Source organism: Coffea arabica, chromosome 2e, assembly GCF_036785885.1.
Source record: "Coffea arabica cultivar ET-39 chromosome 2e, Coffea Arabica ET-39 HiFi, whole genome shotgun sequence".
In the NCBI taxonomy this organism is placed as follows: domain Eukaryota; kingdom Viridiplantae; phylum Streptophyta; class Magnoliopsida; order Gentianales; family Rubiaceae; genus Coffea; species Coffea arabica.
Genome location: NC_092313.1, coordinates 39203387 through 39219128, shown reverse-complemented (window position 1 = coordinate 39219128; position 15742 = coordinate 39203387).

Sequence of the window (15742 nt, the reverse complement as noted above, 5' to 3'; positions counted from 1 at the left end):
GACAATTTTTAGTCTCTCCATCTTTACTATTCCATCTTTAATTATTTTCAACACTCTATACTCATTTAAGCATCAATGCTTGTTACAGGGAATTAGCCTTGTCATTTGCTTTATAGATTTAGAAATCAGCAAAGCAAATAAGTGATCTTCAAGACGCCTTTCTTTTGGAATCGTGACTTCCATTTTCTCCCACTTCTCAACATCTAAAATTGGCACTATCTATAGGAAACCACAAACATTCTTTCCCAGTTGAATTTCTCTAGTTAACTTTAACTAATAATTTGCAATGTGGAAAATGAAGCAATCCAGAAGACACCAAGGCTCAGCTTGTTCTCTTCCCACCAGAAATAAGGATAAAGGAGTAGACAACTTCATGTAGACTCAGTTGGAGATAAAAATACAAGAAGAAAGTCATCAACTTCCATCGTCGGTAGAAATGAGTTAATTTTTTGCCTAGAATTTTCATCTCATCTAGCAACTGGTACAACGATAGGAACAATAGTAGTAACAAATGCCCAAGAAGGACACGAGGGATGACAAAAAACCAATGTATTCTCCCCTACATCCAGATGACAGCTCAGATGAAGAATCTAGCCCAGAAAATAGATCATTGAAGCGATATGAGACCATATCATCATATAGTGGATTTGTCGCTTGAGGAAAGTGGTACCAATCATTGAAGATGAGGATGATCAGGTCTTGGGAAGCTCAGGAAGCTTGTATTATCTCAACAAAAATTCATTCACTAAAGAGATCCAAAAGTATCCACTTCCTCTGGGGCTTACATTACCCCACCTTGAGATGTATGATTATTGATCCTAATAAGCATATGAGTCCATTTGTAACTTGCATGCAATTGTAGAATTCCTCAGATGCCATGCAAGGCATTTCTAACTACGTTGATGGGGAATGCAAGGTTGTGGTATCACGATCTCTTCGCACACTCTATAAAAGTTTTCAAGCAATTGGCCACTAAGTTCATAAGTGCATTCATCTCCCGCATGCCTTTCGTCAAGAACTCAGAGCAACCCATGAATGTCAAACAAAGACTTGGGGGGCCTTTTCTTGCATATCCAAAAGTTCAAATATGAAAGAATCGAGGTCATGGGCAGAGGCGAAAAAAATAATGGCTTTATTTATGCATCATGGATTGCAGTCGAGAGAGCTTTACACCAAGTTTGCTAGGTGACCTACCCTTATCGTGCAAGAAATGCTCCATTGAGTTCATGACCATGCAAAGATTGAGGAAGCTAATAGGTCAACGAGAGATTTGGAAAGAGCACATGATGACAAGTGAAAGAAAGACCAATCACAAAAGGGGAAAAGTGATACCAATGGTAGGAAAAAGTTTGGATTTGACTGACTGGGGAAGGGAAAAAAGTTGCAGGACAATGATCTTACCTTTCTCACAACTAGCAGGTTGCAGATCTTAGCATCGAGAATGAAGGAATTCTCAGAAAACCTAATCATATAATAGGACCTATAGAAAAGTTCAATAAGAGCTTATATTGTGCTTTTTATAGGGATATGACCTATCTTACTAATGATTGCAACGATCTCAAGAGGGAGATTAAATTTCAAATCAAATAGGGAAATTTGAAGCAATTTGTACAACAAGCTAGGGATGCAAGCTACCAAAGAGATTATCGTGTAGGTTGTGGATGATATCGACTTGATCAAGTAGGATACCACACCAGTTGTGAAGGACAATATGGACTTGATAACCAAGTCCAACAGATAGATGATGTGGCTAACTTGGCAAGTATAATAAAAAAAATCTCTTGGGGCTTGCCCACCATTCTACAAGATCATTGCCCACAACTGCAGAAGTTCCTACTGATGGAGACAGTGCTTTGGCTCTAAGTGCATCTCTTTGCAGTTAGGCAGGCCGAGAGCTTGGAGAGTAGATGAGGCTTACGATGTGTGAGGAGATCATTTTCAAACCCCAAAGATCCCATCCCAATGCTACTAAAACGCCATGAAGCCTTAGTCATTCACATGCTCACCAACAATTATAGAGTAAACAAAGTACTCATTGATTGTGAAAGCTTGGTAGATATACTCTTTTCAAAGGCATTTTAGGAACTATGTCCAAGCAAGTTAGCTCATCCAAGTATGAACTCTATTGATTGGGTTTAATAGAGAATCAGTTCAAGCAAAAGAAAGCCATATCCATGCAAGGTACAATGGGGTAGGCCCTTAGAAGTTTGATAGTACCCATAACGTTTGTGTTGGTGAACATACCTTCAGCCTACAATGCTATTATGGAAAGATTGACCATAAATGCAGTATGAGCTATGATCCCAACATGCCATCTATGCTTGAAGTTCCCAATTTCTGTCGAAACTGCAGTGGTAAATAGAAACATGATAATAGTTTGACAATTTTATTTTGCTAATTTGAAAGGAAAAATAGCAGCTACGATAGATATATTAGTAGTTGAAAAGCTTGAGTCTCAAGAAATGGACTTTAAGAAGCTGAGCTTCGAGAAGGAGGTCAAGGAAAAAGTCTTGTGGCCAAAAAACCAAACAAAACAGTGAGACTAGGCAATAGCCTACTTGATGAGTTAAAAACTATTTATATCAACTTTTGATTAAGTATAGAGATGTATGTTCTTGGACTGCAAAGGATATAAAAAGAATTTTGAGAGAAAATAATGATTCGCAAGCTCAATGTGGATAAAAATCTCAAACCAATCAAACAAAAGAAAAGAGATTTTGGACCTGAGGGAGAGGTCATCAACAGGGGGTCGATAAGCTTCTTGATGCAGATATCATCAAAGAAGTACTATATCCAACCTGGTTCGCTAGCATAGTATTGGTGAAAAAGTTAGATGCCATCTTGAAGATGCACGTTCACTTCATAGATCTCAACAAAGTAAGTCATAAAGACTTCTATCCTCTACCTAGAATTGATAGCCTAGTGGACTCGACATTAGGGTTCGAAGTGTTTGTTTTTCTTAATGTGTACAAAGGGTACCATCAAATTGGAAAAAAACATGCAGAATACTCATGACATAAAAAAATGAAATACACTAAAATTTTTCATTTTTGGAGTTCAGTTTTTTTTCTACATTATAATGATTATTCTATTTAAAAATCCTTTTTATATTTGTTATGTATCATTTTTCAATACTACCTATAAAATAACTATTTGAAGAATTCTCTTCATAATTTTGAGAAACTCAAAAATTTATAACTTAGCATTCTACATTTTGTTTTTTTTACTGACTTTGTCTCATATGTATGAAATTTTGCCGTTTTTATGCAATCTCCATAATTGAACCTTCACTAGATTTTTGTTACCAAGTTTTTGACTTTTAATGTATTAGTTAACTTACCTTATTTTAGTATTTATCCTCCTTTTGGTTTACCTCTTAGGTTTAGTACTGTTTTATATATATTTTGTCAAATTGAGATACTACTTGGTTTTAATTTAGACTCAAAAGAAGGATAAAATTACTATTAGTAATGGTTTTAGTTTCCTCATATTTGTCTACAAACTCAATTTAGTTTGTATTCTATATTAAAACTTCACGAGAAAGATCTTTACTCAAATCAAAAAATTTTAAGGTTGAATCTTGTAAATAAAGGTAGTATTCTTTTTAACCCCATAATTGATATTTAACAATATTTCTATGTAAACTATTTTATCTTACCAGATATCAATGACACTGAGAACTTTTGATTTCACTGATATCAATTCTTCTTGCATCAACTGGATAGCAATAGTCCAGGTGATTGAATCAACACACATCCTCACCTCAAATAGATCACTAAATGCCAGAAGATATCGACGTTTTTTGCTTTCAAATCCACAGGTACATATATAGAACTAAGTAAAATCAGTTTATTTGATCATTTCTTATATACATATCTTTATTTCTCCATAATCTTTCCTATTATTACACATTTATAGGGAATCAAATGCAATCAATTATTAGTGATGATAACATTCCACTTGTTGACCACCTCTTGCTTCCATTTAAAAATTATGCCATTTCAAAATGCCTCAATTTGCCTAAATCAACAAGCATCTTTAGCAGGAGATTATCTATTTTACTGGATTCTCACTCCTACAACTTGCATCCAAGAAATCCCGGAATTTGAAAATATAAAGATTCCACCTTACTTTCCTTAGACAAATATACTACTACCCAAAACCATGTGGATACTAGTAGATACATGAGTATTTAATCCATAAACTCAATTTTTATACCTTCATATTCTCCCTATACTCATACTATATCAAGAAACTTAAAATCATTGTCTTGTTATTCTAGATATAATGGGTATAGTAATCGGCACTCTTTCAACAAGAGAAATTCAAGTGGAGCAACAAAGACTTCAATCAAGAGATTAAATAATTGTTAATCAAGAGTAAGAGGCATTCAATATTGCTTAAAAAATAGAAAAATAAGAAGGGTGAATATACTAATATAATCTCTATTTGCTAACCATCCCACTAATTTCTTATTTAGGAAAATAACCATTATTATTCACTTTACACAATGAATTCCAGATTATTGAAGGAATTCAAATCACATCAACAACAGAGCCATAAGTTATCTTGGCTATAAGAATGAGAGCTACAGCAAAAGAAAAATTGTAGTTCCTTTTTAGTTTTTCTTTTACACACTATTTAACTACATTAATATTAGTTTATATTAGTTTATGTATTTCTATCTTCCTATTCTTCAATATGCAGATCTTACTTTGGTAACACAGCCCTCATTCGTCATCATGATATAGTCTAAAGTTCATGAAGCAATGGAACTCACTCATTTGTATTTACATGATCAAATTCATTCTTTGTATTACATATATAGAAGTATGCTTACTTTTCATCAATATAAAAGACACTGAATAATTTTAAGCATAAAAATTATTACAAGTTGTACAATAATATACCCACTTTTTCTTTTGCATTTAAGTTCATGTTTAGCTATAGTACGTGTTTGGATTTTGTTTTCATATTTTGCTAAAGTTTATGCCTAGAATTATGAATGAACTTTCTATATTTTATTAGTAACGTTTACTTGGTTATTTGATAATATTAATTTGAGCAAGTTATTTAGCACTTTTGCTTTTTTAATCATGATTAACCGGCCATTAATTGTGATAATTTTAAGGTGTTAAGTTTGTAATGAAAATTGGAATTTAACATTAATTCAAAAAAGTGATAAATCTAGGGAGTATACTCACGAGAGTAGAGATGCACCTTTGTTTTTTTTCCAATTCCAATAGATGCAAAATGACTTATGAGGATTTCAGTTTGGCCAACCTCTACTTGAAATAACAATAGCAAATACTCTAAAGCAACTACTAATAACTAGACCAAAGTATCTAATAAGGGCCAACCTCTACTCCTTTTTTTTTTATCCAGCTAAACCCCGTTCACAGGGTAGGGATGCCAACCCCTACTTTATTAAGCAATAAAACAAGTACAATGATTTCAAGGGTCCAATCCTAGTCTCAATAACATACGTTCAAACTTTGTCTATTAGCGTCCTTACAAAAGGAACACCTCTAGCATCTAAAGCCATCGTACCTCTAACAGCCGAAGGGAGATTGGAAATATCCTCAAAAACTTTATCTGAATGTAAACAGAGAGAAGCTAATTTATCGGCAGCTAAATTAGCCTCACGAAAAATATGCACCACGAGATCGAAAAATACGACAATAACCTCCTGATTTTCCTTAATACCACACAAAACGGTCATTTGGCTAATTTCTGTGACAAGAGCAAACTAGTAAGCACCAGGGAATCCACCTCAACCTGCAAGGGCCAAACCCTTCTCTCCTTACATACAAGTAGGCCATGCAGCAACAAACAAGCTTTTGCCAAAATGACATCGCACTCCCTAAACTCTTTATAGTATGTAAACACTAATTTTTGTTCGTGAGTCCTAACCAAACCCCATAAAAGCACCTTTCTGGTTTTAGTAACTTGTTTCATGTAATTTCATAGAAGAAATGAGCTTGTAGTTAATTTCATAATCACGAGAGTAGGTATGGTTTAACTACAAGTATAGTTGATTCACTACAAGAGTAGATTTCACATACATTAGGAAATTATGTCATAACTAGTCAAGATAATAGCATTCACTTAACCGGTAATTTCATTTGCAAGAGTAGTAAGGAATCCATACCTCTAGCAGTTTTTATTGTTATTTGTATTACTTTATCTCATATTTATAATATAGATTTACTTTCTTGTACTTATGATAGTCTAAATAATAAAAGACTTAGAAAAACATCGGCAATTGACAATCTTTCCTATGGATTCGACCTTTAATGGCCTATACTCAATCTTGACCTGTATACATGCAGAAAATCGTGTGTGGAGTATTTAGAAATTTATAAATGTAAAACTTGATTGTGAAATAAGTTTAATTGTTATATGCATACCCCACACTTGTCATGTTTCATGATACTCAATCCTATTGTGTCATTCTTAGGAAAAAAAACTCATACTCTTGATCCTGTGAAATGACTTTTAAGAAGACGAAGGCACCATATTGGCTAGCACTATTGGTCGATGAATTTTTGCAAGCGCACAGGGTTGATCATAGTAATAAAATCACTCGGAACATTTCAGGGGTCGAATCCGTAGGGATGAGTTAATTATCTACTTTAATTATTCTAAAATAACAAAATTTAAATTCAACGAGTGGTATTTTCTAACCAAAGAATAAATAATAATCAATTCAAAAAAAGTAACAGTGAGAAAACAATAGACATGAGCCTAGAGTTTCAGGTTTTAATTCAGAATTTCAATCAATTATCTAGTTAATTTCTCAATAAGCCATGAATGCATCACACAATTATACTCCCTCCGTCCCGATAAGTTTGTCGCACTTGAGAAGTTGTGATTTTTATTAACAGTGCACTGAATCTTGCAACTTTTGTTTCACTTTCCACCTTTGCCCTCCAACGTGTAATGCATACAAAGAAAGTTATACTGGAAATTTATTGGTGTGGGGCATATCTATTTTGTTTAGCTCAAAAATTCATGATCAAAAAGCACGTATCAACAAACACATGGCACACATTTGGGGGTGTCTTTCACGCACCAAATTGTGGTGCTTCCTTTTTACATTGACTTTTGAGTTAAAGTTGTAGGACCCATATTTTAAGAGGGTAAATGTTGAAATTGGATGTAAACAGGCTTTCTATTTTGGGTATGTGACAATTATTTTGGGACAGATAAAAAAGGAAAGTATGACAACTTCAATGGGACGGAGGGAGTATTTTAGATTATCTCTTGATACATCTAAAGTGTACCTAATTAAATCCTACGTCTCTCTTGAGATCGTAAGTGTTCAATTAAACCCTTTAAGAACCTTGGTGATATAAGTGCATCATACAAATCCTACCTATTCTCATGATTAGATTAAGTATGTTTATCTATCTAGTACATGGTTGTATATCCCTTCTCAGTTCAATAGAAACCCTGAGAGCATGTCTATGGTGGCCAATCACAAATATGTAATTAAATCAAGATAGATAAATCAAGGCAAAATGCAAGAAATTAAACTAAAAAAATGAATCAAATTCCTTCATAGAAACCCTAACCCGAAAAACAATTTAGTTGAACATGATTTGGAAATTATAACCACGAATTCAAAGAGTTGTTACAAAGATAAGAAAAAAAGTAAGAAAACTTCTAAGTTGCTTGCTCCAATTGTGACGACCCCACCTTCCCCTGGGGCGTACCCAAGGGTTTGACAGACCGCTTACCCAACTCTCGCTAGAACTCACTCACACATCACAAAATTTACGAAATAATAACCTCAATAATAAGAGCATTAACAATTACAACCTTAAATATATATAACCATAGGTATTAAATGCCTATACAATCTCTAAATACAGTCAAGGAGTTACACTTATAAAATAAAACCAAACAAGCCAGCTAGAGAGTTAAGGAGTGCCTATGCGAGCAACTAACAAAACTTAGACAAAGTCTATGTCTTCTCCCATTCCTACTCTTACGTTCTCACACCTATAAGGAAAACAAATTCCATAGAATGAGGTAGAAACCTAGTGAGGTTCCAAGAAAATAGGCAAGTAAACTAGCAGGCATGATACCTTTAAGTCAAACCCAAATAGAGCAGGACATAATGCATAGTAAAGCATGTAACCAGATAGATCATGCAATAGTGTACAGTAAAGAACACGTTCATCACAAAAGATATAGGCTGCTCTTAGGAGCAGGTTCCATGACAGCTTGTCCAGGGTCCGTTGACTCTTCATCAGCCATGAAATTATAATGTTCGTAGATCACCACTAAACATCAATTTTCATCGATCGATCATCCCCATATCAGGCTCGAACGCCAGTCAAGTACTGAGGATTCGTCAATCTCCTCGACTAAACCCTTGCCAGCTCGATTCAACCAACTAGCCCTGGGTTGGGCATATAGCCCCAACTATTCAAGTATTCAAGATCTGAGCTTAAAGCCCCAGGTATTCAAGTATTCAAGAGTGGAGTCGTTGGCTTTCATCAAACGCTCATTCAAGTAATGATTGGAGACGTTAGCTGTTATCTAATGCTCCGTATTCAAGCATGTCACGAGTTCAAGTCATGAATTCAAGTCACGAGTAAATAGGTTAGGAACTTCATCCTTTACCCAAGGTTGCCCAACTTATCCGACCGCTCTAAGGCTGGTCTCAAGTAAGGGGGTCTAACGAGGGCTCAGTTTAGCCGTTACCTGTGACAACCCCACCTCCCCCTAAGGCGAACCAAAGAGTTCGGCGGACCGCCTGTCCAACTCTCGTCAGGACTCACTCACTCACTCTCTACAGTCTTCAATTAAGTTACATCATTCACATCCAATAACATAGGGTACAACCTCAATAATAAACGAAATAACATTTTTCAAACTTAGAACGTGTATGTACATACATTACAAATCTCAAATAGTGGTACAATTCCCCGAATAAGACAAAAGTCCTCAGTTCTCAAATAATTACAATTACAATATCAGTCTCAAATATTACATCTTCCAAAGTTTCCCGAATACACATACCACAAGTGGATCGAGTTCGAATTCAAATTATACAAGAGATATTTCGTCCAGTCATACTAATAACTCATTACACGCGCTTCCTTTGCCTCGAGCCCTGTGGAGGGGGAAAAATATTTTGGGGTGAGTTAGAAACTCAGCGAGTGTCCAGTAAAATTAGTAATAAACCAGTTTCACAATAATACATTTAAATGATATCATGAATCAATGATCAAATGTACGTTTATTGCTCTTGTGAGCCAGTGAAATTACCATACTTAAACCTCCAATGCTCAACAGATCCAGTAAGTTAAACAGTACAAGGGAGCCATCGGTGCTCCAAATAAACAATGGAGGAGACGTTGGGTCTAAGTACAAGACTTCCCAAGAACTCATTGGAACTAAATCATGGCATGGCACACACACAAACACAAATGATATGCAATCGAGTAACCAATGCAAGAATTAGTTCGAAACATAACTTTGGAAATAGTGGTGGAATCACTCATTAACCACAGATCATGAACCTCATCCATCATAAATCATTGCTTTGCTCAAGTCCGAACCCTAGATCACAAATATCATGTCAAGCAAAAGGAATTCTAAAAGCATCAAGTTCCTATCATCTTTTGGCATTTTACTCACAATTGAAGCTACACTTATCCGATTGAAACGAATCTTATGGCGTTACGAAGCTAAGACATATACCAAAATTTCTTATGAAGACCTCCAAAGCCAAATTATACATTTCATGAACAAAAATCGATATCTTAGAGAGAAAATGGAAACTGTCCATGAAGCAGGGTTTATGGGCAGTCAAGGTTATTTCGATCATTTCACATGTTACAGTATTCCAATCGATCTGAAATTTTGCAGGTAGATAGCTAACTCAAATCTCTACAACTTTCATGTTTTGTCCAACAGTTGGTTCGGTCTAAAACATGGATAATTTTGCAGTCCAAGTTGAGTCCAGAAACAAGGTAAAAACTGAAATTACTCTTCTAAACTAATCTTTGCATATAACCATCACTAATATCGATTAACGGTTAGAAATTTCCACTTTAACACTAGAATATCTTCTACTAATCACATACATGCCAAAATCAAACATGAAATACTTAGATAAAGTCTAAAAATTAGTGAATATCATCATCCCAACTTCCAAATCACAAGAACCTCCATACAATTAATCAAGATCAACTTATCCAACAACTTAATCATAAGATTAAAGGATAGAAAGGAGCTTCTAAGAGTTATACCTTCCAACACCTTGAAATCAAGCAAAGCAAAGCCCTTTCTTCTCAAAACACTCCACCCTTAGCTTGCTATCACCTTAGATGTGAAGATAATCGGAGTAGATTGCAAAACTAACGGTGAAATCTCAAGTTTTGGACAAGGAATTGAAGTAGAAAATGAAATTTTCCTCTCTTGTTCTCCCTCTCAAAAGGTTCGGCCAAACCAAGGAAAGAAATGAGAGAAATATCAGCCAAAAGCAAGATAAGAACGTTGGAAAACAGCCGGTCAAACCTGGCTGCTGAGGTGCCACGTCACAATCCGGCCAAGATCTGGCCGGATTGCTAGCTGGATTCGTGGCAGTGGCGAAATCAAATTTTTTTCCAAAACCCCTACCAATCCGGCCAAGAATCCAGCCAAGAACTGGCCGGATTTTCGGCCGGATTCTCACTATTCACCAGAAATTCCTTTTTTTTTTCTTTCGGGCTTCACATTACTGACCTACATTCATGTATATGCATGAGTAACCCAAGTTTCCACTTATCCGACGTCTTAGAAAAGCGTCCAAGAGCCCAGTTCAACCGCTGTAAGAAGATATCTAACCGGTTTACAATCATACACATGTACATGCAAGTTCGCACGCAAGATCAAGTGTCTCAAGTTTAAGGAGGTCGAGTGCGAATAAGGACACACTCACCTAACCATGATCAAGTCACAAGTAAGCTTAGCTTGTCACATTTTCAAGCGTTTCAAGTATTTCAAATCAAGATACAGGTTACATGTCAATCAAATTACTTGTACATGCATGAATGAGATATCAAAAGTTTAGTTGAGTTAGGCCAAGTGCAATAAAGTACATACTCGCCTAAGAAATGACAATCAAGTGCTTAGCAATTTCTTGCAACAAGTAACATGGAACATGCAGTTGGAACACTCATCACGACAACAAAACTTAAGTGCTCGCTTCGGGCGCAACTTCGGCTTCACTTCCAAGTCCTAGAATCAAGTATATGGAGTGCATTAGGATCTACTACTCCAAGCCACAAGGTTTAAACGAAATTACGTCCAAGTTCCAACTAAGAAATCTCACTCAGATCACATGATTTCTAAATCAATTCAAGGAAAACTTCCATGTATACTTTAGGTCAAAGATTTAAGCAAATGATAGTGCAAACATTTTCTCATTTCCATCCACCAAAATGAGTTTAAAATTACCCAAATCAATTTTCTCCTAGGCTGGAAATTTATTACTTGAAACGTGAAACATGTAAGAGTGAGGTTTTCACCTTTTAAATCCTTTCATTTTCCACTCCAATGCACTACTCATACTAGGATTAATGTCTAATCATGATTTATGGCGTTAACGTGACAAGTTTATCACACAAAATCAAGAACAAAGCTATACAAGGTCACTCTCTCTTTTGGACAGTTTTGAACAAATTTTCCAACCATGAAAATAGTAAAAGAAATGGTGTTTTTACCACTTAAAAACTTAAGATTTTAGTTCAATTCCAATACATGCTTATAGCCTAAAGTCTTATAGAGTTTCTTGAGCAAAATTAAGATTAAAATCATCATGAAAATGTAGAATTCAAAGTTGAATTTCAGTTCTTAAGCAAAGCTGAATTTCAGCCCTTAAGTTCGGCCATCAAGCAGAATTTTTCTTCCAATTTTTTGAACATTTCACCAACTAATTTACCAAATCTAACCAACCATACCTAGCAAATCCATAAAATTTCATCTCTAACATAACATTAGATATATGTAAAGCCAAAATCTCAACAAGATACCACCACAATCATATATATATATATATATATATATATACATATATACATATATCCAAACCCTAACTCAAATATGAAGTACCAGAATTATCAACTTAAGAAACCACCAAGATTCACCACCAAATCATGTTTTTATTCCAGCAATCAACTTATTTTCAACATAAGGTGAAGAAATAAGGTTAATCTAGCATTTTACCTCTCTTGCTTTCCAACCAAGGTGAACTTCAACCCACCAAATCTTCTTCTTTCCAAACTTAAGTCAAGATGGATGAAAATCCCAAGTTATCTCATTCCTTTTCCCTCAAAATCCAAGCATGATTGAAGCTAGATTGGTTGAAACTTTTTCCCTCTTTTCCTTCCTCACTCTCTCGGCCCTCTCTCTCTCACTTTCCTTTGTTGTTTGTTTGTTATTTCTAAGGCAAGGAATGGCAGAAAATTGGTGTCGCGCCCTATTTTTAAATGAAAAATAAAATCACGGGTTTATAAAATGGATTAATTTTGATTGAAAATGAGTTTTGATTTTTTAGAAAATAAATAAAGAAAAAATGGGCCTAAATGGGACTTAAAAAGTACGACGATTTTAACCCAAAGATAATAGTTTAAAGGTTTTTAATGAAAAATAGGAGTCACCACTTGGTATTGAGTTAAGATATACCAAGTCACCTAAAATAAAATTTAAAGAGAAAAAAATAGAAAAAACCCCTTTTAAACGACTCCAAGTCTGTGAAAATCAAGAGAAAAGGGGTCGGGAGTCACATTTGAAGAAAGGGAAGGCAATGATAAAATCCAAAACACCCTTTCAACCTAACCAAGGCTAGTTGCATGATTTAGTCAAAATTTTCTTATTTTTAACCTAAAAATTTATCACATTTGGATGTCATTATATGAATGCAAACCTAGACCTAATGGTTATCGGAAGGGTCAATATGTCTCTTCGAATTTTAATTGGTGCAAATCGCATTAATTACGACGCCCAAAAGTGATTACTTGAAGAGATCACGATTATGCAAAAAATGAGACTCGAAGAAAAGAAAAGAAAATAATAATTATACAAATATAATGACCTAAAGGAATGCATCATAATGGGTGCGGGGGGCTAAAATTTGTGATTTTAATTTTTCCTTTTATAAAGGGAATACGAGCGTTGTTAAGGCTAAAAAGTCACACTCGTTCATATCCCATATTTAAGGGGGTTAATTTCCCTAATCTAATCAAGCAAAATGTACTAACTTAGTTCTAATTCTTAAATGAAATGCAAATCCTAAATGTCAGTTCCACACATAGGGGTAAGGAATATACATATAGGAGAAATATGGGATAAGAAATATACATATAGGGGGGAATGCCATGCAAAATAAAAAAAATCCTAAAAAGTAGAAAAATATGCATGAAATGTTGTGATTGTCACGCAAGTATGATCTAGAGCGTGGATGGTCCCTAAGAGTTTAGCGTTGGATTAGCCCATGTCTATAAGTTCTCACTAGCGTTGGATTAGTGAGAAATTAGAAAGGAGGGCCACAACTAGCGTTGGACTAGTGTGGAATTGGAAAAAGGGGTCATTACTAGAGTTGGACTAGCGTGGTGACGTCATGCATTTATTACAATTAAATAAATCATATAAAACATAATAAAGCAAATAAACACATAAATCACATATAGCACATAACACATAAACATAATATCTAGATGTAACAACCCTAAAAAGACAAGTAAACACATAGGCACACATGCATGCAAACACACACATAAAATAAAAGCGAATAAAGACCGACCTATTACATTCGGGGGGGGGGTCCTAACTACAATCTAAAAAGGGGAAAGAATGAAATGAAATAAAATAATAACCTGACTATTACAATTTGGCATTTAAATGCCTTAAAAATAACCAAAATTAAATTAAAATAAATATACAAAATTAAAACAAATAAAGTGACTAAATGAATAAATGAAATAAAATAAAAGCATTCAAAAAGCATGCAATTATACACATAAAATCACATAGGGGCACATAGGGTCAAATAAAATCAAAATAAAGGAGTAGGGTATACCTCCCTTGAATCGGTGACCTAATGAAATGGAATTACTCTCTTTCTACCTTCCAACACGAAAAAAATGATTAAGGTACCACTTTAATTAACAAATAATCATAAGAGATGAAAATAAACATGAAATTGAACAATTAAAACATTTAAATGAAAGTAAACAACCCATATTCAAGAAATCAAAACAAGCAAGGACCTAATTGAAACAATTAAACAAATTTAAGGGGTCAAATCATTATTATTTCAAATGTTAGGGTCTAAATTAAAATAAAATAAAATTAAGGGATTAAGATGAATCCTATCAAAGCCAAATGCTAAAATTCACAAAAATAAATCAAAACCCTCTCACCAAACCCCAAACAAAAAATATTTCCCAAACCTAAATCATTTTTCAAAAATCCAAATAAAAAACTATGAATCTATCAAAAATTGTTAAACTTTCAAATTTCATCCCCAAGACTCATGAATAATCTGTCCAAAAATCACATTAAGATATGCCAAAGAAAGATATCATGTTGAAAGGACAAAATTGATTTTACTTTCCAATTTTCTGGGCCATAGTAGGCAAACTTGAGGGGTTACAGTGCAATTTATGAAACTTTTCATGCATCTTCTTCACAGAAAGCTATTCTTCTTCTTCGCTGGTTCTGGGTTCATTCGAAATAAGCTTGGGAATCTCATGCAGCAATCTTAACAAAAATCCAATCTCAAGTACTTGTCAAAGTCCCTAAACCCCTCACCAAGATGTAATACTAAACACACAAAAGGAAAAATATGAGTTGAGGAGAAACTTGCAAGACCCCAGGTTCGTTCATTGGTTTCAAGTTTCTGGGTTTTCATGTCAAAATCAAACAAGCACCATACTTTCAAGCCAAGACAACAATCAAACTCGAATCTTGTACTTTGCACTCCTAAGAATTCTCAGACCCAAATTACACACACAAACAAGGACCAAAGACGCGACCTTTAGTTCATCAAATTACATATGTGGGAAACACTATCTGTTCATGGCTTCTCGATTGAATTCTTAGTTCATATTCACATTAAATGAACAAAGGGACCGCCACCAAGCTTATCAACAGCACAACAACATTACCAAGCTTAACCACAGTCATCGTCATCAAACATTGGCAACCACAGAAACTTAGAAAAGGAAGAACATCATGCATAGGGAACCCAAAACTCTATGAAAATTGTATTAAACCAAGAGTTCATGATTACCTGAGAGCACCAAAGCTGTTAAACGAATGTAAAATGCTCTGAGAATCCAAGCGGTTCTGGAAAATGCAACTCAAGAACTGTGTTGCAGAAGATTTCAGTGCTGATGCAGACGCTATTTTGGGTCCCGATTTGAGAGGCCCAGAGAGGTTGTTTTGGGGAGATCCCTGAATGAAAGTTCTAATATTCCTTGCCAAGATAGTGCAGAAATCAAGTGTTCACTCAAAAAGCTAAGAGTTTTTTCAGAATTTGCCATGAAACCAAGCTGGTTCGTCAGCCTGGTGATGAATTTTTGCAGCAGATTTTCTCTTTTTTCCTACTCGATCATCCTTCTTTTCTCCTCTCTCCTACTCTTTCTCTTTCCTTTCTGTCTTTTATCTGAAGTTTTTGTTCTTCCCCCCAGATCCTTCCTTTCTCTCCTTCCTCTTTCCCCCCGAAACCCTTTTTTCTTCT